This window comes from Salmo trutta, chromosome 20 (assembly GCF_901001165.1).
Source record: "Salmo trutta chromosome 20, fSalTru1.1, whole genome shotgun sequence".
Classification (NCBI taxonomy): domain Eukaryota; kingdom Metazoa; phylum Chordata; class Actinopteri; order Salmoniformes; family Salmonidae; genus Salmo; species Salmo trutta.
The window spans coordinates 30430593-30455239 of NC_042976.1; the positions used below are offsets into that span (position 1 = coordinate 30430593).

General features: G+C 43.6%; 1 protein-coding gene across 4 annotated transcripts in view; it reads left to right on the forward strand.

Annotated features, from left to right (window-relative positions):
- Positions 1 to 1250: 1250 nt before the first annotated feature.
- Positions 1251 to 24647, forward strand: part of LOC115155834 (interleukin-1 receptor accessory protein-like 1) — a 333713-nt gene continuing 310316 nt past the window's right edge. For all 4 annotated transcript variants that reach the window (XM_029702809.1, XM_029702811.1, XM_029702810.1 and 1 more), the window contains exon 1: positions 1251 to 1898. The gene's annotated coding sequence lies outside the window, so the exon portion shown is untranslated. The remainder of the gene's footprint in view (positions 1899 to 24647) is intronic.

Consider the following 24647-nt stretch of genomic DNA (forward strand, 5'->3'; position numbering starts at 1 on the left):
GAAAATAGACAGGCTGTGAGCAGCACTGTGAAGTGAATAGTTTCATCATGAGGGAAGTGAAGAGGAGGAAGCCCATACTGTATCTATCTATGATGAATGCCTATAGGCCCTGTAAGGTACCTACTCAAACTCCAACAGGAACAACTGTGGAGGTGGAGTTTTGTGCTGTGAACATGAGCCTGAGGCTATAGATCCTTTACACAAGTCAACCTTTTCCTTTGAACTCACTGGAGAGGTGGGCCTGTTAACATTTTACTGCATGGTATTGTTGTAAGCACTTTTCCAATTTCACCAAGATTGTGCATGTGTGAGTGCATGTGTGGGTGCTTGAGGTCTCCTCTATGGTAGCCTTTCTTCTTCTCTAAGCCCCTCATCAATATTCAACTCACAGACCTTGATTCAACCACTGCCTTGACAGGGCATAGTCCTGAGGAAACACACTGTATTTATCACTGTATGATGGAATTGCCTTTAGATTTCACAGCAGTACTGTTAACCATGCTGTTAAATTGGTGCAATAGGCCGCACTAGACAATAAGTGGCAGGAAATACTTTTATACTTTTGTGTGTGACTACTGCACAAAGCATGCCTTATATAACCTTCAATGTTTTATTCTGAACCATTAAACAAAACATTTCAGTGCCATTCATAGATGTCAGTTGACAATTACATTTTCCCATTACAAAAACGTACCATACAAGGTCATATTAATTGAAAAACTCAGACCATAGGCTAGTATGAATAATTCTATACTTTTACAGTTTGGATAGCATCCATTTAATTTACTGGCCATGGAGCGAGAGAAAGGGATGTAGGCACGCGCCAAACTCCTTTCTACTGCATTTGTGTGATGGCAAGCTGCCCTCTCTCCCATCCTGTTTCACGCGCACAGAGGTCTGGTGGTGGACAGAAGGAAGTAACTCACGCCTCTAGGAAAATAGTATCTCTCTCTCTCTCTCTCTCTCTCTCTCCGTCTCTCGATCTCACTCTCGATCTCACCGCAGGTGGATGGCACACCACGTGGCCCTCTTGCGCTATCGAGTGTAATTATAACACATTGGCTTTGGGCTTTAAAATTACAAGCCTGCCCACGGATTGTTTCATCTTCTTCTTAAAATAATTTACCCCTTCAAATTCGTGAGTAGGCCTTTAGTTAAGACAGAATGCAGGTGTTACGGAGGTGCTTGTTGAACGGGAGGCACGTGGCGGAAAGAAGGCACTAGGACCGGGGAGAGTTCCCTCTCAGGAGCGCAGGCTATGAGCATCGCATCCACATGCGGGGCTGTGGAGGAAACCCCCCCATCGGATCTGGCAATACAGGATACTTGCGATTATAGGCATACATTTATTTTCCAGTCTTTAGCGTGGTGCGGTTTGGCGGAGTGCGCAGTCCTGCGTTTGGGATGGTTGGGCACACTCCGGAGAATTCCTGATCGAACCTCTTGGAGCAAAGCGAGCAGGCAGATTTAGGGGGGAGTTCAGTAGGCTACGCGCTTCCATTGACCCCCGTTCGTTTTGTATGTCATATTTTTTGCCTTTTATTTTGTAGTTGGTCATAATAATTTCGTTTATTTTTTTTTTACTATAGAAACCCCCTTTTCTTCGATCTCTCAGTCTCTCACCTAAATGCACTTGTGTTTTTTGAGTGAGCTTGGCACTTTTTCATCCATCTGAGAACAGAAACAAGATCCACATTTTTCTCTTTGGATTAAACTGCCGTTTAAACCGCCGCGGCTATCGTCTGAATGGGTGACCTGGTTGAAATCCAGTTCTTCAGTGGCACCCTGACCCTCCATGGAAACATGTTCTCTCTGGCTGGTCCCCGTCGCTGTGGTGTCCGAAGCTTTCTCCACTGACTGACGAACGCCAGTGGATCATTTTGTAAAGCGATTTGAAGGTAAGCCAATTCCCATTTGCTCCCTGTCTCTTGTCGCAGCCTATACCGCCCCTGGCAGTTTGATAAAGTTGGTTGGCCCTTAATTACAATGCTACTTTTTTGATTGCTGCAACACATTGATCGGGTCTGTCATTGAGTCTAGTTTCCGATGGACGGTGGAATTATATATGAAGTTGCAGCAGTTATTCTGATTCTGAAACCATTTCAGTCAATCACAGTGTATGAGGCGTAATATTTATCATATAGACGCGCACGGCCGGTCTGTGACGGTCGTGACTGTGACGGACCGGGGAATGGCTGTGTGAAGTTAAAGCACCTGCCGCTGTTGCAGCACAGACTCTGTAATTAGCAGAGCAAACAGACAGATATTCAGACAGACAGACTGTGGAACAGCTAACTGCTTTTTCTGGTGGCTAACGTGATTTCACGTTTGTTGTTTTCTTAGAAAAGCCATTATACAATGCATGCCATCGTGTATGTGAATGGTGTAGGTTGCTATGGTTTATAGAAGAAGAGCTACGGTGTGGGGATGTTAAAGGACCTATAGAGATCCACTGCAGTGCAGTCTCACATATTGGCCCGCCGGCTTAGGGAAGCTCAGCGAGAGGATTTAGATTAAGGTGTAAACGAAGCGGCGTCTTGTTCCCTGTAGGTAAACCATATGCTGAATCCTGGCTTTGGGTACTGTATACAAACGGGGCATGTTTCAGGCGATTACAAGCTTTTGTTTGTGTGTTTGTTTCACAAGAGCAATAACAACTTTTTTTGTCAGTGGCATTTAGTCTCTCTCTCTCTCTCTCTCTCTCTCTCTTTATCTCTGTGTGAGCTTGTGTCTGTTTCAGTGTGTACCCGCGCGTGCATGCTCAGTATTTCTGCGTGCGTGGTGCGTGTAAACGTGTTTGCGCGCGCGCGTGTGTGTGTGTTTGTGTGTGTGTGTGTGTGTGTGTGTGGAGGGTGGGGGGGGTCTGTGTGCCAGTCAGAGAGAGCGAGTCAGAGAGAGAACACCGTTGTTTCGCCGTTTACTGGCAATAAAAACGCATGGGCCAGCTTACTTACGCATTTTAATTGGATGGCAATATGCAGTTTACCGGGTGAAAAGGCAATCAAGTATTAAAATGTGATATTTTACTGAGGTGACGCGACGCATCCCACTGGGCACAGACGTCAATTCAACGTCCATTCCACGTTTGTTCAACGTAATTTCATTGAAATGACGTAGAAACCATGTTGATTCAACCAGTGTGTGCCCAGTGGGATGACACACAATGCCAAAGTTCCCGTTGGAGGTTAGTTCATGGCCGGTGTGGGGGTGATTCTGTGGTCGAGAATTTTTAAGATTGGGTGAGTTTTCTGATCTCTGCTGCTGAAAAAAAGGCTATATGGTGGTTGTGTACAGCAGGCTTACACGAAGAGAAGTCTGTGTACACACCGCTCTGTCGTTTCCCAACCTGCTTCCTACAGTGAGTCTCACCGTGGGTAATCGCAGTGTGGTTAAACTTGCCGCTGGGGAAAACAGCGCAACCCCGGGGGGAACTGTGTGGACAGGAGACGTATGACGCATGGATTCGGGTGGTTGATTGACGATGATCCTATTTCGGGAACTGCGTCTCAATTAGAATGATTAGTGAGCCTCATGACTGAATACTCAATGAATACACTGTAAAACCAAGTGTTTAGGATTTTAACACATAACTAAATACTTCTCTGAAACGTATTTTAAATGCATCAAGACATTTAGAATTTCAATGAAAGTGTCACAGTGTTTAGATGGTAAACATCAGAACATGTTTATTCGCTGTAACACTTTTTAAACACATGAACATGTTTATTCAGCGTATCACTGTAACAAAGTACTGTAAATGTACAGCAACACTTTAACAGTTAGCTACTGTAATTCTATATTACAGTTCAGTCAACGATTTGTTTTATAACTAAACCAAGATAGACCACAGCCCTTGTTTCAAATGAGTCATAGTGGGCAAAACAAGCATGAAGGTGGGCAGAACCAAGCACAAGCTAGCGATATTCAATTGGCGCGTTCTAGCATGCGTGCACATATTTCCGTTAGGGAACGCCTACTCTGTAGAGTGCGCGTGTGCAATAACTCAATTTTCCTTTGCAATCTTTCTAAAAACCACAATTTTAAAAAACTTTGGCAAAGAGTTAAGTGTACAAAACTTAGTCAACTCTATTCGCAACATATTCTAGTTTTGAGAACAGAAAAATTGTATTGAGATCAAATGTTCCACGATGAGAAAATTTGCAGAATGTCGGCCAAAATCCATCTTGTTACATCTTCTCCCACTGCCGGCAAATGGGCTTCCTCTCACTACCATATTTGGTAGTAAGTGGAAACGCCCAGCGGATGCTTCACATTTATACATCCGGTGATATATCTTCCTAATTTTTATATCTGTGTTTCAGTACTGTAAAGAGCAATGCATTATGGGGGCTCAATAGCATTCTGCTATAAAATTACAGCAATTACTGTACAGTAAAGCACTGTATTACCTGTTTTGCTGTATATTTACAGCAGCATACTGTGAGTTATGGTGCATTATGGGAAAAGGTTGTGGGCTGTGAAATAATCTCTGGCTCATTAACATATTTAGAGGTGTGCCTTGTAAGACATTGTATTTGTTGCACCCATTAGTGAGAATGCTGTACCCCTAAGAGTACAGTACCATACTGACTCGTATGCTGCCAGTAATTTACTGTAAATCAGTAACATAGTGCATTTTTGGAATCTAAAACCCTTTTCTTGTGAATCTTCAGTCATTTGCTGTAATTCAGTACCATCACTACAAAATACTGTACTGTAATTTTGGAGATCCAAAAACCTTTTGTTGGTGCATGGTATTGTTGTGGCTCATTAACACATTTTGCTGCGTGCCTTGTTAGTGGCTATATTTGTTGCACCTGTTACTGAAAATGCTGTACCAATTTAACTAATATGTGGTAGTAGTGCCCAAGCAATTTAATGTAGATAGGGAACAGATCAGAGTGACAGCGGGTCTTGAACCTTTAATGGGTGAATATTAAGCCATGTCCTTTGAATGGGTTTTGGCCTGTACTCACTGCCAGTTTGGAAGCCTTTGTTTAGGCCTCTAGAAGTGCAATTGATATAAAACACCAAATATTCATAAATATACTGTAATATAGAAATACCTACCTGCTTGCACTAATCCCATGTAATTACTGTAAAATACCGACGCAAATACATTAGCATATACTTAAAGTATAGTATACTAATTTTACAGTATTGTAATGTATCATTGCTCAGAATTTTCCAGTAATTTACAAGATGCTGGTGGAAAGTTACTGTGAATATTACAGTAATGTACATTGCACTAGCCAGAGATGGGCAAAGATATATCCAAATGGTATCAATCAATCAAATGTATTTATAAGCCCTTTTTACAACAGCCGATGTCACAAAGTGCTGTACAGAAGAAACCTAGCCTAAAACCCCAAACAGCAAGCAATGCAGATGTACGAATACAGGATAGTTTGAAGACCAATGTATCCTTAAAAACCTCTCTGGGGTATGTGGGACGCTAGCGTGGGACGCCACCTGCGGGACACACTATTCAACAGCCAGTGAAATAGCAGGGCGGCAAATTCAAAACAACAAAAATCTCCTAATTCAAATTTCTCAAACATACAATTATTATATCCCATTTTAAAGATACACTTCTCATTAATCCAACCACATTGTCTGATTTCAAAAAGGCTTTACGGCGAAAGCATAACATTAGATTATGTTAGGACAGCGCCTAAACAAGAAAAACCACACAGCCATTTTCCAAGCAAGGAGAGGCGTCACAAAAACCAGAAATACAGCTAAAATGAATCACTGACCTTTGATGATCTTCATCAGATGGCACTCATAGGACTTCATGTTACACAATACATGTATGTTTTGTTCGATAAAGTTCATCTTTATGTCCAAATACCTCCATTTTGTTCACGCGTTAGGTTCACTATTCCAAATGTAAGGCACGCGCTTACTAAGTCCAGTCGAAAAGTCCAAAAAGTTATACTACAGTTTGTAGAAACATGTAAAATGATGTATAGAATCAATTTTTAGGATGCTTTTATCATAAATCTTCCATAATATTCCAATCGGACGATTCCTTTGTCTTCAAAAAAGAAAAGGAACACAGCTAACTCCCACATGAGTGCGCACCACTGAGCTCATGTCATTTTCTCACTCATCTACTTCCAGGAGCTCTTATTCTCTCCCCAGTCACAGTAGAAGCATGAAACAACGTTCTAAAGACTGTTGACATGTAGTGGAAGCCTTGGGAAGTGCAAAATCACTGTATACTGTATAGGCAATCACTTGAAAAACTACAACCTCAGATTTCCACACTTCCTGGTTGGATTTTTCTCAGGGTTTTGCCTGCCATATGACTTCTGTTATACTCACAGACATCATTCAAACAGTTTTAGAAACTTCAGAGTGTTTTCTATCCAAATCTACTAATAATATGCATATCCTACCTTCTGGGCCTGAGTAGCAGGCAGTTTACTACGGGCACGCCTTTCATCCGGACATCAAAATACTGCCCCCTACCCTAGAGAAGTTAACTACAACAACATTCCCAGTAACGGTTATAGATAAGTTTGACTTGCTATGACACGCTGATTATTGCTGACCACCAGATGTCACTAATTTGCATTGTGAACAGATAGCGAAGCTCCGAGTAATGAACCATTTTTTGGCACAATTTGGTGAAATTGCCAAAGCCTTCAGAAAGCCTCGGTTTCCCATCACTAATCATAGGTCACATTAGACCTGCAAGTCACAATGCTGTGGTTTATAAAGTGATTAGTAATTCCTATCAGAAACCAGCCAGAGAGAGGACATGAACATGAATATTTTATCATCCACAACCTACACTCAGAATGACTGCTACAGTAACAAACTTATCAAGAAAGACTACCTAAACCATCTAAACTGGAACAACCATCTCAGTAACGGGGTCAATAAGGCCAACCCCTTACAGATTGGATTAGTTTAGAAAATTGTCAGTTATTTATCTTTTTGAAGTATACGATCAATGAACCAATGAGAAAAGATAGATATTAAAACAAACTATTTAAAAAAATCATCCTGCAACAAACCATGCTGGGAAATATGATATTGAGGCCCCTCCCACATCTTGTTCACTCTGTTAAGTCGAGTGACAACAACACCACGCGATTGAAAAGATTTCTTGATTCAAATGTCCTGTTCAGTTGTGCAGAAATGTAGGCAAGGCAGACCCAGCACCAGGATAAAGTTACTAAAGGGCAGTTGGAATCGGTGAGGGGCACAATTTTGGGGGTTCTTGTATTGGAATTATATTGAATTCTGCTTATATCACACTATAACACAATAAACATAAAGTTCAAATGCCGAGACTCCAAGACCATCGATTATGTGCTTTTGAAGTGACAGGTTGTCATGAAATCTCCGCTGCACTATATCAGCACAATGGACAGCGCCCTACACCCTAAAGCAAGGCCGTATTGGTAATGAATTTAGGCTACGAGATAGATAGGGTAATTCACCCATTAGAAACAGTTTGTGAATGCAGCCATACACACAGCTGTCTTACCAAACTAAATGCTGAAAGTAGTAGCTTAGTCATTCATGCATGCAAACAGAAATATTGAATAGTAGTTTGGCTTAGAATACCGACACAACTGCGAACGCGAATGAATGAATGCAAACGGAACAAAACAGAGGTATCAAGTAGGCCTAGTAGACTAAATATCAGATCGGTATGACACAATCTATATTTAGGCTAGTTACATTAAAAGTTAACAAACGCAGTAAACAAAAGGCGAATGGAGATCCAAATAACCAAAACGTAGCCTACTACAGTGAGATGCAGCTGTGCACAGCTGTCTTTCCAAACAAATAGGCATATAGGCCCGCTTCAAACATGGAAAACCATGCTGCTGATGAGTATAGCAACACATTGTGATATTTTACAATACACTTCTGTGGATCAAGTTCAATCGACGTAATCAATGAAGCAATTCCAGCCTACCATAATCACGTTTCCAATAGGTAGAGTTCCATTAACAACCACGAAAACCAATAGCCTACCAAGAAAACCATAATAGAATGTATCTATTTCTATGATGAAACATACCGATATGTAGCTATACCCAGGGGCGTCATTTGGGTTCTTGCATTGGAATTCTATTGAATTCTGCAGTAACCGAGTATTCCAGACACTCTCTTCCTATGAACCAGTTGCTATTAAATGAATGTTTTTGGACAGCAAATCCACAGCTAGGGTAGGATTCTAGGCTAACCTGGGCTGGCTGCTCTGTTCCAAGATCGCAAGGAACAGTCGGAGGACTAGGGGGCTGTGGAGCCATTATCCTGGTGGCGCTTGAGCAAGGGTGGGTAGGCTCCTCATGTGGAGCTAGCTGGAGCTCTGCAGCATCATCGCTGCTGGGCTTGGCGATGGCCTCGGTTGTTTGATGCTGCTGCTACTGCTCATCGCTCTCCTTCTCCTTTTGGCTTTGTTTCGGTACTTTGGCGAAGCCATTTTCTGATATCCATCGTGGTAGTGGCAGATTAGCTGGTTCGAGCGAGCTAATTAATCTAAGGTTGACACTAATGCATTTTACAGCTAGTGAAGAAGCTAACTAAACTCTTTAGTGGTGGAGCGTTTGGCAGAGTTGAGTGAAGCAGCTTGAATGGTAAACTTGACCCCACCCTTTTAAAATCAAATATTACAGGCGGTAACTTATCACGTTATTCACTTAGCCTACAGCAGATGAGAAGCGTTTTCCCCCGCTTTTATAGAAACACAAAGGAATCATACGTAACCACTCCAGTGGCTTTCCATAGCCTCCCTACACACACCGCGGCACACTCTGTCCACTGTGCTGACATACAGATTTTGCGCCAACTTGTCTCTCAATCATTTGAACGTTTTTTTTATATAGGGACATAAAAGTAAAACTATGTGGGCACAAGTTTCAACTGAGGGGGCTAGCCCCTTTTTGCACCTTCGTGGAGCCAGGCCCAAGGTAAAGTGTCAGACATTTCTAACACTGATCTGAATAAAAAGGAAAATCACATCAGTTTCTAATAACTAAATGCACTCTAAAACGGGATGATAGGAAAGTAAAAAATTGTGTTAAAAATCTGAACACTTAGGAGATGTTCTCTTGCTGGAAACTGACTATCATGTATAATCTTTCATTCTAAATGCCAGTGTTTAAGATGAGGACACTTATTGGCAAATCTAAATGCCTTATTTTTAAGTTTAAAACACTGACATTTTGGTTATAAACGTGTTACATGTTTCATGGGTTTACAGTGTAGGCTACCGAGCCTCGCCATTCCCAACACTCCTCAGAGGCAAACCCCAGGAGGTATCACTGTATTCATGTTTGTTTTGATGTTATTTTGGTTGGTTCATGTCGCGAGAGCGCTCTTTCAGGAGGAGTGCAGTGAATAAAATGAACATGATATATCATGTGGTGAGGACTTTAAACACAACATAATCAGTATTACAAGAAAGGGTTCAGCATGTTAGAACTCTAAATGTATTCAAGTATAGCCTAGGCTACGTCTTACTTTTCCAATAATATTTAGGATGTGCTCAGACTGCCAGTCGTGATGAATCCCATTATGAAAAAGCCAGAGAATGTTAAGAAGATCAGACAGTGTTTCTAGTGAGTATGGTGGCCAGCCATACCCACCCGTTCATCTTAATGTGCCAGAGGCGCTCTCTCTCTCTCTCTCTCTCTCTCTCTCTCTCGCGCTCTCTCTCTCGCTCTCTCTCTCTCTCTCGCTCTCTCTCTCGCTCTCGCTCTCGCGCTCGCTCTCTCTCTCTCTCTATTGCCTGTGCATGAATATTCATAATGCAGTAATATAGCTTAATCGAATTCCAAGGTGCAAATGCTGTGTAGTTTCTCAGTGGCTTGCGTTGCCGTAGCGTGGTGCTGAAATGGATAGCTCCGTCTTGTTGGCTCGCGCTCGCAAAGGCATAGTGATACAGCAGGTAACAACAGGTCACACAACATTGCACCAATGGAAAGACTGCCTCAGCCAATCATGAATTGCAGAGCTAAGACGTACACCACACGTGTCACTTTCTGTGGTGTGGCTTACAGCAGGCATAATAATATCTGTAAAGTGTATGGAGGTTTTTTCAAAATGAATACTTGCCAACTTAGAAAATATAAATGATTATTGAAGTAATATCAGGATAAACCTGTGTCTGTTATTCCATAGGCCTACACTTCGTGTAGCAACTCCCCTCTCCTGTAGACCTAGGTGAGCCAATGCACATTTCCTCCAGCCTACCGCCAGCGTCCTAATGAAGCGCCATCTCTCCCGTGGGGCCAAATACAGCACTCCCCGTAGGTTTTCCTGTTCATTCATTTTCCAACATCCCCTTCCCTGCATTAGCGTTTGATTGCTTTATACGGCTGCCTTTCTGTGTGTACTGGGGGCTGTTAAAAGCCATTAATCGGTTATCATGAAGTGGTCCTGTAGCATTTAAACACCCAGGTATTGCATTACAGTGAGGACGAGCAGACCTCTCTATGGAGGCAGAGTAGATATACATAACACCAGGAAAGCCAAGTGCCTCAACGGAGAGGAGTACAGCACTTCTGGGACATTTTGTCAACCGCTCCATTTTTCTGTTACTAGCGATGTCAGAGTGTGTATGTGTGTATGTGTGTGTGTGTGTGTGTGTGTGAGGGAACACCAGGGGATTCGCAAAAGGGTCCGCGAGCGTGCTCCTTTTGAGAAATTTTCCCGCATCACTAACCCCCTGAGAAAACATGGCATGGTTTCTAAACACTACATCATGAGAAAACTCTCCATGGAGAAATAAGCCAAGGTACGTCTGCATGTAGGCCTTGAATTGAATGAATGATCTGCATTTTCCGTTGATTGAATCAGGCCATCCCGCTGACTCGTTGTATCAGTAACTCGGTGTGTCCGGAAAAGCAGTGCTGCAGGTTTAAAAGCAGGCAGGAACAGGGCTCGGTAACAAGGGGAACACGCTCAGGGAAAGGCCTGGTTAGACTACAGAGCAGATTGGTGTTAATGTCTATCTGTCTGTTCACTGTTCCTGCCCCCAGGCCACACCACGCCTGCTAAAGCCACACAGATGGTCAACATGTTCCAAGGCATTGTTTAGCCCTTTAGCTACCTAAAATCCTCAACATCTACGTTTACCTCAACCATTGACGCCTAGCTCGAAAGAGAGGAAAACCTCTCAGGGGCCTCGTTCTCTCTTCACTGGAACTCGCACCGGGAGCACACTTTGATGACAGGGGCGGTTTCATCTTTTGATGTTGCTGTTGATGTTTTTGATGTGAGTGTTACGTTTGGCACGTTTTGATGCCATTGTTTTGATGGGTAGCATTTTCACGGGGCACCCGGGGACCCCTGTGAGGAGCTTGCCAGCTCTGCTCCTGCTGTGGAAGATTGATATTTGTAATTTAGGAGAAGCTGTCACGCAGCACTCACCAGACGGAAACTGCCAAGGAGGCGCTCAGTCGATTAAATGCGTTTTGTTTAGAAATAATTATTCTGATGTGAAGGAGATGCTGGGTGGTCATAGGAGGGCAATGAAGAGGACTATGTTTAAATCGCACACACACACACACACACACACACAGACAGAGGTGACTGTGGAGGGCGTGTTAGGGGTGATATTATGTCATCTGTCATGGCTCTATAATCTCTGATGAGCCCTCAGATCATCACAGTGGGGTTTTCTGCACAGATGGATGAAAGGTCAAAGCTGTGTGTGTGTGCGCGTGTGTGTGCATTTGAGAGAGAGAGGACACAGCACCACCAAACCGTTCAAAATGTAACACACATCAAAAACGTTGGTGAGAGAGATATATATTTAGAGAGCGAGAGAGAGAGAGAGAGAGAGACACAAGGGCCTTCTATGCCATCAAAAGGAAGATAAAATTCAACATGCCTATTAGGATCTGGCGAAACTACTTGAATCAGTTATAGAACCCATTGCCCTTTATGGTTGTGAGGTCTGGGGTCCGCTCACCAACCAAGAATTCACAAAATGGGACACACACCAAATTGAGACACTGCATGCAGAATTCTGCAAAATTATCCTCCGTGTACAACGTAAAACACCAAATAATGCATGCAGAGCAGAATTAGGCCGATACCCGCTAATTATCAACATCCAGAAAAGAGCCGTTAAATTCTACAACCACCTAAAAGGAAGCGATTCCCAAACCTTCCATAATAAAGCCATCACCTACAGAGAGATGAACCTGGAGATTTTGATTTGATTTGATTTGGATCTCTTTTAGTCCCCATTTGGACTAATCTTCCAAGAGTCCTTAAATATTAAAATACAATTTATATACGAACACATTTTCACATATAACACACTATTACAAACATACATAATATACTAACGTAATAAAAATAAATAATCAATCTAAAAAATATGAATTCTTCATCTACTGTAATCCCACAACATTTCTGTGTATTATATTTAAATTGTTTTAAAATAATGTTTAAATGTATATATTGAAAGGTTTCTGGTTTGCTCAGTTAATTTATTCCATTTCTTTATTGCTCTAAATCGAAATGTTCTTTTGCCTATTTCTCTTTTCTGTCTGGATAACGCATAGATGGTGGACAATCTATTCCTAGTATTTACGGAATGTCTGTCTCTTACCAACTGATTGCCTTTGTGAATTGTACTTGGCCGTTTTAAATGATGTATATTATGAAATAAAATAAGCATGTTTTTTTCAATTATCTTGTCGATTGATGACCAACCAAGAACATTGCGTATGACTGCAACAGAAAAACCATATCTCCACCGTAAAACAATCCTTGCTGCTTTGTTCTGTGCAATCTGCAGCCTCCTAACTTCACTTGATGATGCATTTCCCCAGACCACAGAACAGTAGTTCACTTGACTCTCAATTAAAGCTTGTGTTATTTGCTTAAGAATTTTTCCTGGTAAATATTTAGCTATCCTTCTGATTATGCATGCTGTTTTAATAATTTTTTTACATAGATTAGTTATTTGAGATGACCATGATAAGCAGTTGTCTAGCTGCACTCCTAATAGTTTGGTTTCTGCCACTTCTTCAATTTGTACTCCTCCCATACTTAACTGTATCCCATGCTGTTTTGGCCTTTTCCTAGTGGAACAGACCAACATAACTTTGGTTTTCTTGGTGTTTAAAACAAGTTTATTCTGGCAAACCCACTCCCTAATATTCTCCAAATCTCCTTGTAAAGCTTGCTGTACCTGTTGAACCGATTGTCCTGCTGCATAAATTGTAGTATCATCTGCAAATACAGTAGCTTGAGTTTCAGCTAGGGCATAGGAAAGGTCGTTGGTATATATTAAATAAAGAAGTGGCCCAAGGCAGCTGCCCTGCGGTATTCCACAGTTTAAAGCATGAGGGGAAGAAAATGAACCATTGATATAGGTGGACTGTTTCCTGTCAGTTAGATATGACTGTACCCAATTCAATGCTACCTCCTTAAAACCATAATGCATTAATTTTGTCAAAATGATCTCATGATCCACTAAATCAAATTAGAGAAGAGTCCCCTAAACAAGCTGGTCCTGGGGCTCTGTTCACAAACACAAACAGACTCCACAGAGCCCCAGGACAGCAACACAATTAGACCCAACCAAATCATGAGAAACAAAAAGATAATTTTTTCCAATGTGTCAAGTAATTAACAAAAAAACTGAGCAAACTAGAATGCTATTTTGCCCTAAACAGAGAGTACACAGTGGCAGAATACCTGACCACTGTGACTGACCCAAACTTAAGGAAAGCTTTGACTATGTACATACTACAGTGAGCATAGCCTTGCTATTGAGAAAGGGCGCCATAGGCAGACCTGGCTCTCAAGAGAAGTCAGGCTATGTGCACACTGCCCACAAAGTGAGGTGGAAACTGAGCTGCACTTCCTAACCTCCTGCCAAATGTATGACCATATTAGAGACACATATTTCCCTCAGATTACACAGATCCACAAAGAATTCGAAAACAAATCCAATTTTGATAAACTCTTATGGGTGAAATACCACAGTGTGCCATCACAGCAGAAAGATGTGTGACCTGTTGCCACAAGAAAAGGGTGACCAGTGAAGAACAAACACCATTGTATATACAACCCATATTTATGCTTATTTATTTTCCCTTGTGTACTTTAACTATTTTCACATCGTTACAACACTGTTTATAGCCATAATCTGACATTTGAAATGTATTTATTATTTTGGAACTTCTGTAAGTGTAATGTTTACTGTCAATTGTTATTGTTTATTTCATCAAATTGATCAGAAATACAGTGTAGACATTGTTAATGTTGTAAATGACTATTGTAGCTGGAAACGGCAGATTTTTTATGGAATATCTACATAGGCGTACAGAGGCCCATTATCAGCAACCATCACTCCTGTGTTCCAATGGCACGTTGTGTTAGCTAATCCAAGTTTATCATTTTAAAAGGCTAATTGATCCTTAGAAAACCCTTTTGCAATTATGTTAGCACAGCTGAAACCTGTAGTGCTGATTAAAGAATCAATAAAACTGGCCTTCTTTAGACTAGTTGAGTATCTGGAGCATCAACATTTGTGGGTTCGATTACAGGCTCAAAATGGCTAGAAACAAAGAACTTTCTTCTGAAACTCGTCAGTCTATTCTTGTTCTGAGAAATGTAGGCTAGCATCCTTGAGTCGCCTCTTCACTGTTAACATTGAGACTGGTGTTTTGCGGGTACTATTTAATGAAGCTGCCAGTTGACGACTTGTGAGGCATCTGTTTCTCAAACTAGACACTCTAATGTACTTGTCCTCTTGCATAGTTGTGCACCTGGGCCTCCCACTCCTCTTTCTATTCTGGTTAGAGCTAGTTTACGCTGTTCTGTGAAGGGAGTAGTACACAGCGTTGTACAAGATCTTCAGTTTCTAGGCAATTTCTCGCATGTCTAGAAACTGAAGATCTTGTACAACGCTGTGTACTAGTTCCCGCAAAACACCAGTCTCAATGTTAACAGTGAAGAGGCGACTCAAGGATGCTGGCCTTCTAGAGAGAGAAAGAGAGGGAGAGAGAGAGAAGGGCCCTCCTCCAATAACCTCTGTGTGTGTGTGTGTGTGTGTGTGTGTGTGTGTGTGTGTGTGTGTGTGTGTGTGTGTGCCTTCACCCCACCCCCTATGGTCTCAGTATTGTCCATCATTGCACAATTGGTATTTACTTCCTCTGGAAGCCGTGCTTCAAATGACCATCTCCTCATCATATTGATTGTCAATAAAAGTACAATAGGCCAGAAGGTGAGAACACTGTTTGATTGACTGGAGCAAGACAGATAAATCCTGGTTCACCTTGCAGATTGGGGCTCCAGCATGTAGTAACTGTAGTTAGGAGACTGAGAGTATACTTAAAACATGGAGGATCACAAATCCTTTTGAGGGTCTCCAATGGTGTCTGTTCAATTCAAGCTGACACCTCTGCCACATAATTATATATTGTTACATCATTTGTATGGTATTTTTCTGTCCTCCCTCTTCTCTCGGCTCTTTGCTCTTTGCTCATTTCCCATTCCTCTTCCCCTCTTTCTCCCTCCCCTTCTCTTCTCCCTGTCAATCTTGCTCTCTCTCCCTGTATGGCTCTCTTCTCTCATCTCTTTGCTCTCTCTCCTCCAATCCTCCTCTCCTTCCTTTACGCCCTCTACCCCAATCCTCCTCTCATTCCTTTGCTCTCTCTCCTCCAATCCTCCTCTCCTTCCTTTACGCCCTCTACCCCAATCCTCCTCTCATTCCTTTGCTCTCTCTCCTCCAATCCTCCTCTCATTCCTTTGCTCTCTCTCCCCCAATCCTCCTCTCATTCCTTTGCTCTCTCTCCTCCAATCCTCCTCTCATTCCTTTGCTCTCTCTCCTCCAATCCTCCTCTCATTCCTTTGCTCTCTCTCCTCCAATCCTCCTCTCATTCCTTTGCTCTCTCTCCTCCAATCCTCCTCTCATTCCTTTGCTCTCTCTCCTCCAATCCTCCTCTCATTCCTTTGCTCTCTCCTCCAATCCTCCTCTCATTCCTTTGCTCTCTCTCCTCCAATCCTCCTCTCATTCCTTTGCTCTCTCCTCCAATCCTCCTCTCATTCCTTTGCTCTCTCTCCTCCAATCCTCCTCTCATTCCTTTGCTCTCTCTCCTCCAATCCTCCTCTCATTCCTTTGCTCTCTCCCCCAATCCTCCTCTCATTCCTTTGCTCTCTCTCCTCCAATCCTCCTCTCATTCCTTTGCTCTCTCTCCTCCAATCCTCCTCTCATTCCTTTGCTCTCTCTCCTCCAATCCTCCTCTCATTCCTTTGCTCTCTCCTCCAATCCTCCTCTCATTCCTTTGCTCTCTCTCCTCCAATCCTCCTCTCATTCCTTTGCTCTCTCCTCCAATCCTCCTCTCATTCCTTTGCTCTCTCTCCCCCAATCCTCCTCTCATTCCTTTGCTCTCTCTCCTCCAATCCTCTTCTCATTCCTTTGCTCTCTCTCCTCCAATCCTCCTCTCATTCCTTTGCTCTCTCCTCCAATCCTCCTCTCATTCCTTTGCTCTCTCTCCTCCAATCCTCCTCTCATTCCTTTGTGCTCTCTCTCCTCCAATCCTCCTCTCATTCCTTTGCTCTCTCTCCAATCCTCCTCTCATTCCTTTGCTCTCTCTCCTCCAATCCTCCTCTCATTCCTTTGCTCTCTCTCCTCCAATCCTCCTCTCATTCCTTTGCTCTCTCTCCTCCAATCCTCCTCTCATTCCTTTGCTCTCTCTCCTCCAATCCTCCTCTCATTCCTTTGTGCTCTCTCTCCCCCAATCCTCCTGTCATTCCTTTGCTCTCTCCTCCAATCCTCCTCTCATTCCTTTGCTCTCTCTCCCCCAATCCTCCTCTCATTCCTTTGCTCTCTCTCCCCCAATCCTCCTCTCATTCCTTTGCTCTCTCTCCTCCAATCCTCCTCTCATTCCTTTGCTCTCTCTACCCCAATCCTCCTCTCATTCCTTTGCTCTCTCCCCCAATCCTCCTCTCATTCCTTTACGCCCTCTACCCCACTCCTCGTCTCTCATCTCTTTGCGCTCTCTCCCCCACAGCTCCTCTCTCATCTCTCTTCTCTCTCCCTGGCTAGTTTCTCATCTCTCTCGCTCTCTCTATATATCTCTCTCTTTCTCTCATTCTCTCTCTATCCCGCTCTCTCTGTCTGTATTTCCCACTCCTCCCCATCTCTCTCTAGCTCCTCAGATGTTCTGGTGTGAATACTGATGGCTGAGCCCAGCTCTACTGATACCCCCCCCCCCCGATAACCCAGCTGACAATGTCACTCTCAGACACACAGAGGGAGACATCTCTCCTCCTGTATCCACCCTCCCACTCTCTCTCTCTGCTCCCACTTTATACTTTCTCTTTAACACACACACACACACATACACACACTCTCTATCTCTCTCTCTCTCTCAGATATCTCTCTCTCTCAAATGGCTTTATTGGCATGGAAAGGGTTACACACATACATTGCCAAAGAAAACATATAGGCACATCAAATCAATGACAAATAATAATAAGAAAAATAATAATACTCAATGAGTAGTAACAATTAACAGGACACGACAGTAAAAAATGAATGAGGACAATAATAGATAGTGAGAAAGACACAGGTAGCAAAGCTATTGTTGTAGTTAGTCGTTCCACTGGCTGTCCCTACGGATGTGGCAGGAAGCTACATATTTTGCAGCTAATATAGCACAAAGGGGTTTCTCTCTCTCTGTCTCTGTCTGTGTGTGTGTGAGTGTGTGATAGTGTTGCTGACAGCTGTCAGCATATTAAACAAATCAAAGCCAGACCAGTCGAAGTCAGCCTCAAACCCAAACACATTCACTCCAGTGTTGTTTTTTTCACTAACCCACGGTCAGGTAGTAGAGGTTATGGGTGAGAAGAGGGAATAAGGAAATTAAAGTTGGTACGGGTTAGAGGAGGACGAGGAGAGGGTTTAGGAGTCAATGAGTGGGTACAGCGGTGAGGAGGAGTCAGTAGGGTGTGAGGAGAGGAGGTGAGGTAGAGAGAGAGAGAAGAGGAGATACTATGTAGATAGATAGGGGATGACAAGAGATACTATGTAGATGGATAGGGGATGACAAGAGATACTATGTAGATAGATAGATAGATAGGGGATGAGAAGAGATAATGTGTAGATAGGGAATGACAAGATATACTATGTATGTAGATAGATAGGGGATGAGAGAAGATACTATGTAGATAGATAGGGGATGAAAGAGAATGGTGGTATTTGAGCTTGTTTTCATTTGCCAGTTTCATAGCAACACATAAAGGCCTTTTATTAGCTCTACTGGCTACAACTCTCTCTCTCACTCACTCACACACACACACACACACACAGGGCTGATGCTAACGCTAAGAGAATGTCAAGTGCTTATCTGGCAGGAGGAGCGGTGGTTTCAACCCTCCCCGGAGCTCAGCTAAGTGAGGGTGACTGCTGCTCCTATCAGGGGAGAGAATGTGTCGACTTTATGTGTGTTATTTCTCCTATGATCACGTCTCTGCTCCAAAACAACCCGGCCCCTATCACATCTCCACTGTTATCCTCATTAGGTTTCTCTGTGCTGCGCCTGCCAGATGCCGCTAGCCTTGTCATAACACACAGACTCAACACCATACCAGTTGTAATGGAATCATTTCCCCAACTGTCACTATGGGTTGTTGATGGCTGGAATCTTTGACAATTTTAGGGACGTCCTCTGACACCGCCTGGTATAGAGGTCCTAGTTGGCAGGGAGATCGGCCCCAGTGATGTACTTGGCCGTATGCACTACCCTCTGTTGCACCTTGCGGTTGGATGACAAGCAGTTGCCATACCAAGAGGTGATGCAGCCAGTCAAGATGCTCTCAATGGTGCAGCTGTAGAACTTTCTGAAGATCTCCTGAGGGGGAGAGGCGTTGTTGTGCCCTCTTCTCAACTGTGTTGGTGTGTTTGAACCATGATAGGTCCTTAGTGATGTGGACACTAAGGAACATGAAATTCTCGACCCGCTCCACTACAGCCCCATTGATGTGAATGGGGGCGTGCTCGGCCCTCCCTTTCCTGTAGCCACGATCAGCTCCTTTGTCATGCCGAGGTTGAGGGAGGGGTTGTTGCCCTGGCACCATACTCATCGTCATCGGTAATCAGGCCTACCGCTGTTGTGTTGTCGGTAAACTTAAGGATGGTGTTGGAACCACGCAGTCATGGGTGAACAGGGAGTACAGGTGGGGACTAAGCACATACCCCTGAGAGGCCCCCGTGTTGAGGGCCAGCATGGCAGATGTGTTTTTGCCTACCCTTACCACCTGGGGGCGGCCCGTCAGGAAGTCCAGGATCCAGTTGCAGATGGAGGTGTTTAGTCTCAGTGTCTTTCGCTTAGTGATGAGCTTTGTGGGCACTATGGTGTTGAACGCTGAGCTGTAGTCAATGAACAGCATTCTCACATAGGTGTTCCTTTTGTCCAGGTGTGAAAGGGCAGTGTGGAGTGCAATAGAGATTGCATCATCTGTGGATCTGTTGGAGTGGTATGTGAATTGGAGTGGGTCTAGGGTGTCTGGGACGATGGTGTTGATGTGAACCATGACCAGCCTTTCAAAGCATTTCATGGCTCACTGTTGTGATGTCATAAGACTACTGAACAGCCAATCAAATGCCTACCCTGACCATTTGCATTGACCCCCTTTTTATTTGCACTGACTCTCCTGCACACTCACTGGACTCTACCCACACACTCACACATACTACAACACACACACAAAGTCACACTACATACGCTCACACAAACTGAACACACACATGCATATTGTCGCCACACACACAAACTTACACATAGGCACACTTTCAGACACAATCCCGGTGGAGACAGTCCCAGGGGAGCTGTAGCTCAGTATCTCAGTTGGAAGAGCATGGCCTTTGCTACAGCAGAATTGTGGGTTTGATTCCTCTTACCACCCTTATGTATGTGTGCATGACTGTAAGTCGCTTTGGATGAAACCGTGTGCTAAATGGCATATATATATACAAACACACGCACAAGGTATTATCGGTTGCATTTTCATCTCTTTCGATTTTCCTTGCCCCGAGCTGTCATCTTGTCAGTGAAAACTCCACTCAAATATGCAGCACTGCTCTACTAAAAAGAGCAGGGGAGATAGAGAGAGAGAGCTGTCTGACTCTCATCTCGAGCCATCGTTCCCTAAAGCGAAACTATGTGCTCCGTTGTTTTGTCAGCTGCAGTGGTCCGTGTCACGGGGAAATGAGTCCCCCAGGAGAGGGGGACCGTCATAAACGATGCGCCTCTGTGCAACATGGGCCTCTGATGTGGGGTGGCAGAGAGTCTTCCTGGATGCTGGCCTGTCTCAGTGCAATATTATTAAGAGAAGGCACTTGGCTGTTAGTTGATGGCTGCCTCATCAGAGTGTGTTTTATGGTTGGTGAACAGTAGTGTGTGTACAGTGCATCAATACACCTCAGTGACAGGCGTCATGTCATGAAGGGCTGCAGGTAGCCTAGTGGTTAGAGCGTTGGACTAGTAACCGAAAGGTTGCAAGATCAAATCCCTGAGCTGACAAGGTATAAATCTGTCGTTCTGCCCCCGAACAAGGCAGTTAACCCACTGTTCCTAGGCTGTCATTGAAAATAAGAATTTGTTCTTAACTGACTTGCATAGTTAAATAAAGGTTAAAAAAAAAGTAGGATATCTTCTTTGATTTGGAACGTCTGGCAGTAGTGCATCTTTATGGAGACCTTTGAACCATATTGTGTCTGTGTGTGCTTGTGTAACCCCATAATGTAGCTAGGTGAGATTTGAGTGCTTTTTTGGCACTAGTATCTATTTATTTGTGTTTGTGTGTAGATGTGATATTTGTGAATGGGAATCTCTCCAAGTGCATATGGAACCTTCAGTGATTGTGTCTCTCTTGTGTTCTGCTCTACCACACAGGTCGAGTCAGCGTGCCTGCGTCATGTGGTGTGTGTGTGTGTGTGTGTGTGTGTGTGTGTGTGTGTGTGTGTGTGTGTGTGTGTGTGTGTGTGTGCGTGCAATGCATGTGTCTGTGTGCCCTCCTCAAACACAGGCCCAGCCCTGTTCTTGGCTCTGGCAATGTTCTGGCTGTCTTCCTAGCCCTGCAGCTCCCCATCCATCCCTCTCTCTTTTCCATCCCTTTCCTATCCCTCCAGCCCCCTTCCCTCCCTCCATCCTCCTGCTCTTCTCCCAACCCTACCTGTATTCCGATGCCGTGGAAGAGATGTGACCTACTTTTTGTGTGTATTTACTGACATGTACTGACTGTGTAACTGATAGATACACACACACACACACACACACACACACACACACACACACACACACACACACACACACACACACACACACACTACATGTTTTTAAATGTAAATTGTAAAGGTTTTTGTCTGTAAATTGTAAAGTATTTTGTGTGTAATGTATTTTTCGTTACGTGTCAGACCCCAGTAAGACTAGCTGTTGCCACTGGCGTCGGTTAATGGGGATCCTAATGCAATCGAATAAATGAAAAGAGAAAGGTGGCTCATTCTGCAGACTCAGTGTGAGAGGCAGTTTTGTTCTCATTCCTGTGTATCTTTAAATGTGTTGTTGTTTTGTCTGAGCATGAGGTTAGGCCTACTGTACACCTTCTGAAAAACAAGGATAACCATCTTCAGTAGTCCCGCTCTGTCCCTTCGCCTCTCCAGCCTGCTACGGAGAAACCATCCCATCTCACCCTTAATACTGTTTCTGTGAACCTAAAGCCTGTAATAAGATCCCATCTGAGAGGCCTGCTCCCCACCTGGGGCTATTCTTCTCTCTGAGACCCAGGGCAGAGATAATGTACTGTAGACAAGAGAAAGACATGCTGGAATACAATCAATGTTCTCCAGGATTGTGTGTGTGTGTGGTTGTGTGTATTAGGGGAGATACTTTGTGTAGCTTTGTTTTGGGCTTCACTATGGCTGTGGAGGGCAGCGGTAGGGGGCTATAAGGGGGTAGGTACTGTAGATATGAAGGTGGGGAATGGAGAGCTACAGAGCTGGAGCTTGATTGGTCTGGGGATTTAGTTGAATTGGCATTGGTTTCAGACAAACAAGAGGGGTTGGAGGAGTAAGAGTCTCAGGAGCACAGACAGATGGATAGAGGGTTACTGGGATTAGGGGGATACTGGGGGAGGGATGGAGGTATGGGGAGATATGTAGTGGGACATTGGGGAGAGAAGAGTGATGGAGAGAGAGAGGGCTAATGAGGATAAGCCATGTTAAATTAAACCTCTCTCCTTTCCTCCCTCCCTCCCCAGTGACTACTGTATGTTCTATCTTTGGACCCTCCCATTCAATAAGGCTCTTTATTTGTGTGTGTGTGTTTGTGCCTGCGTGCGTTCATGTGTGTCTGGGTTTCTGGAATCTGAGAAGTGGGCGCGGTGAGCATATGGGCAGTGAGAGTTCTTATTGGTTAGTTAAAAGATGAAACAGCATGACTTCTCTGGTTGGCCAGTTATTGTTCCAGAACACAAACGCGTTGTTCTGAGTGGCCAGAGGTTCTTTAAAAGCCTTAAAAGCTTTGCTCTGCTCTGACTGGACAGAGAGAATTCTGCAACCAACACTTTCTCTGGTCTCTTTTTGGGCAGCTGGAGAGAATACTTTTGTATAGACTTTAACAATATTGGCAGTGACCTTGCTCTGGTAAGTGTGTACATGCTGTGTGTGTGTGTGTGTTGATGCCTGTGTGCTCATAACTTAAAATATGTTGCCTGATATGCATAACCATGGTACCTACAGATGTAGGATCTTAATTTAACCTATAATGTCAGCGAAAAAGTCCTGCAGCAACAGGATTTGAACGTTTAGTCTATTATATTGCTTGATCGGTGGTTAGGCTATTAGCTGGCCAAAAGTAGGCTACAAGAAGTTCAATACTGTTAATATGTGTGTTAGTGCGGGTTTTCAGTGAATTTATGTAAATCACAAAGCTCATCTGCAATTCCTGCAGGAAAAGTCTCAGCAACAAAAGAGACAACAAAATGAAGCACCTACATCTGTATTGAAATAGAAGATGGGGGAAATGCTGAGAAGATGGTGAAATGGTTAAAACTAAAAAGAACAAGAATAAGACAGATGAATCTCCTATCACCATCTCCTATACCCCCACCTCGACCTACCCTCTCCAGTCTGCTCCAGCCCTGCCGTTATCTGCCAGGCTGCCCTCAGTCAAGCGGAGAATGGCTTTTTAAACAGGCAGGACTCTGGGGACCTGAGCAGAGGGCTATTATTGGCCTCATTTAGGACCCATCGTCGGGACGATGGCTCTTCCAGATAGGGACTGGTATTGCCACGGATACCAGCACATCCCCGCTAAGAAATACTAAGCCTAGCATTGCTCTTTATTTCAGGGACGTGTGTGGGCTTTTTGTTCTTGGTAGTATAGGCTCACAACTGCAGTACACACACAGATCCTCTTTGACAGTTTTTTGGATGGTTGACGACCAAGCTTAAACTTCTCTCTCTCTTTCTCTCTCTAGCTCTCGCTCTCTTTCTTTCTCTCGCTCTCTCTTTGAGGGATTATAATGTTTAGCAGGGTTGTGTGTGTGTGTGTGTGTGTGTGTGTGTGTGTGGGCTGTGGTTGATCTTATGGCTTCATGGAGTCATATTATGTAGATGAGGATTACAGTGGTGATGATACAGTAAGCAGAGCAGGGTGAACTGACATGACATCCTACCAATACCCACCAATGTGGGAGACCAGTTCTGAAGACAATAGGGATTGGAACAGGATCACCCCACACACACACACACACACACACACACACACACTACTGAATATGAAGGCTCTTCCCATGTTAGTCCTGACTAATGCTGGGTTATGTCAGTGTGGTGCTGGACATGATAAGTGACACATAAATGTCCTGTGATTGAACATGCATCTCCTCAGATTGAAGCACTTTGCCTCTGACTGTGAGACAATGAATACCCTGGGGCTTAATTCACTGTGACTGTGGCTTCGCCTTCTGCTCACTGAGAGATGCATAGAAGCATTCTTTAGCAGTTGTGCTCGAAAAGGGCAACAGTAGGGCAATAGTTGTTCAGTATGAAAAAGTAGCCTCAGTGAGCATCAATGATTCATTTGTTTGGGAACACAGGGTGTTGTGTTTGCCCTGTGTGGGAGGTTGTGTTCTAATGGTTGAGGTAGGACATGGTCACTGCTTCTTATTTATCAGCTTTAATATTGCAGATATATTCTAGGTTCTATCAATTAAATTGTTTGCATCCTTTCTAATCCCATACCCTACCGTCCCTACACTAATTTGCACAAACTAACGGACAACAGTACTTCTACTGCTACTTAAAGCTATTTCGGTCACATCTACGGTACCTGTAGTGAAATAATTATACATATATTCCTCATTTATTCTTCAACAGCTGGATTTTCAGCGGCCAATACACCATTCATTCTGATCTTAACTCACAACTCTCCGAAGTCCACAGGTTAAGACATTTCCCAGTATAATGCCATTTTGCTATTTCCTTTTGCAATACATCCCTCCATTTTACTATGCTGTCTTACGAGGGTCTTGATCCTCCCTATTTGTAACATTTCTACCGATATACTTTACCCAAGAGTGGTAATGATATTTCCCCTTTACTGAAGTCACTGCTTCTATACACAAGACCACATTGACCGTAACCA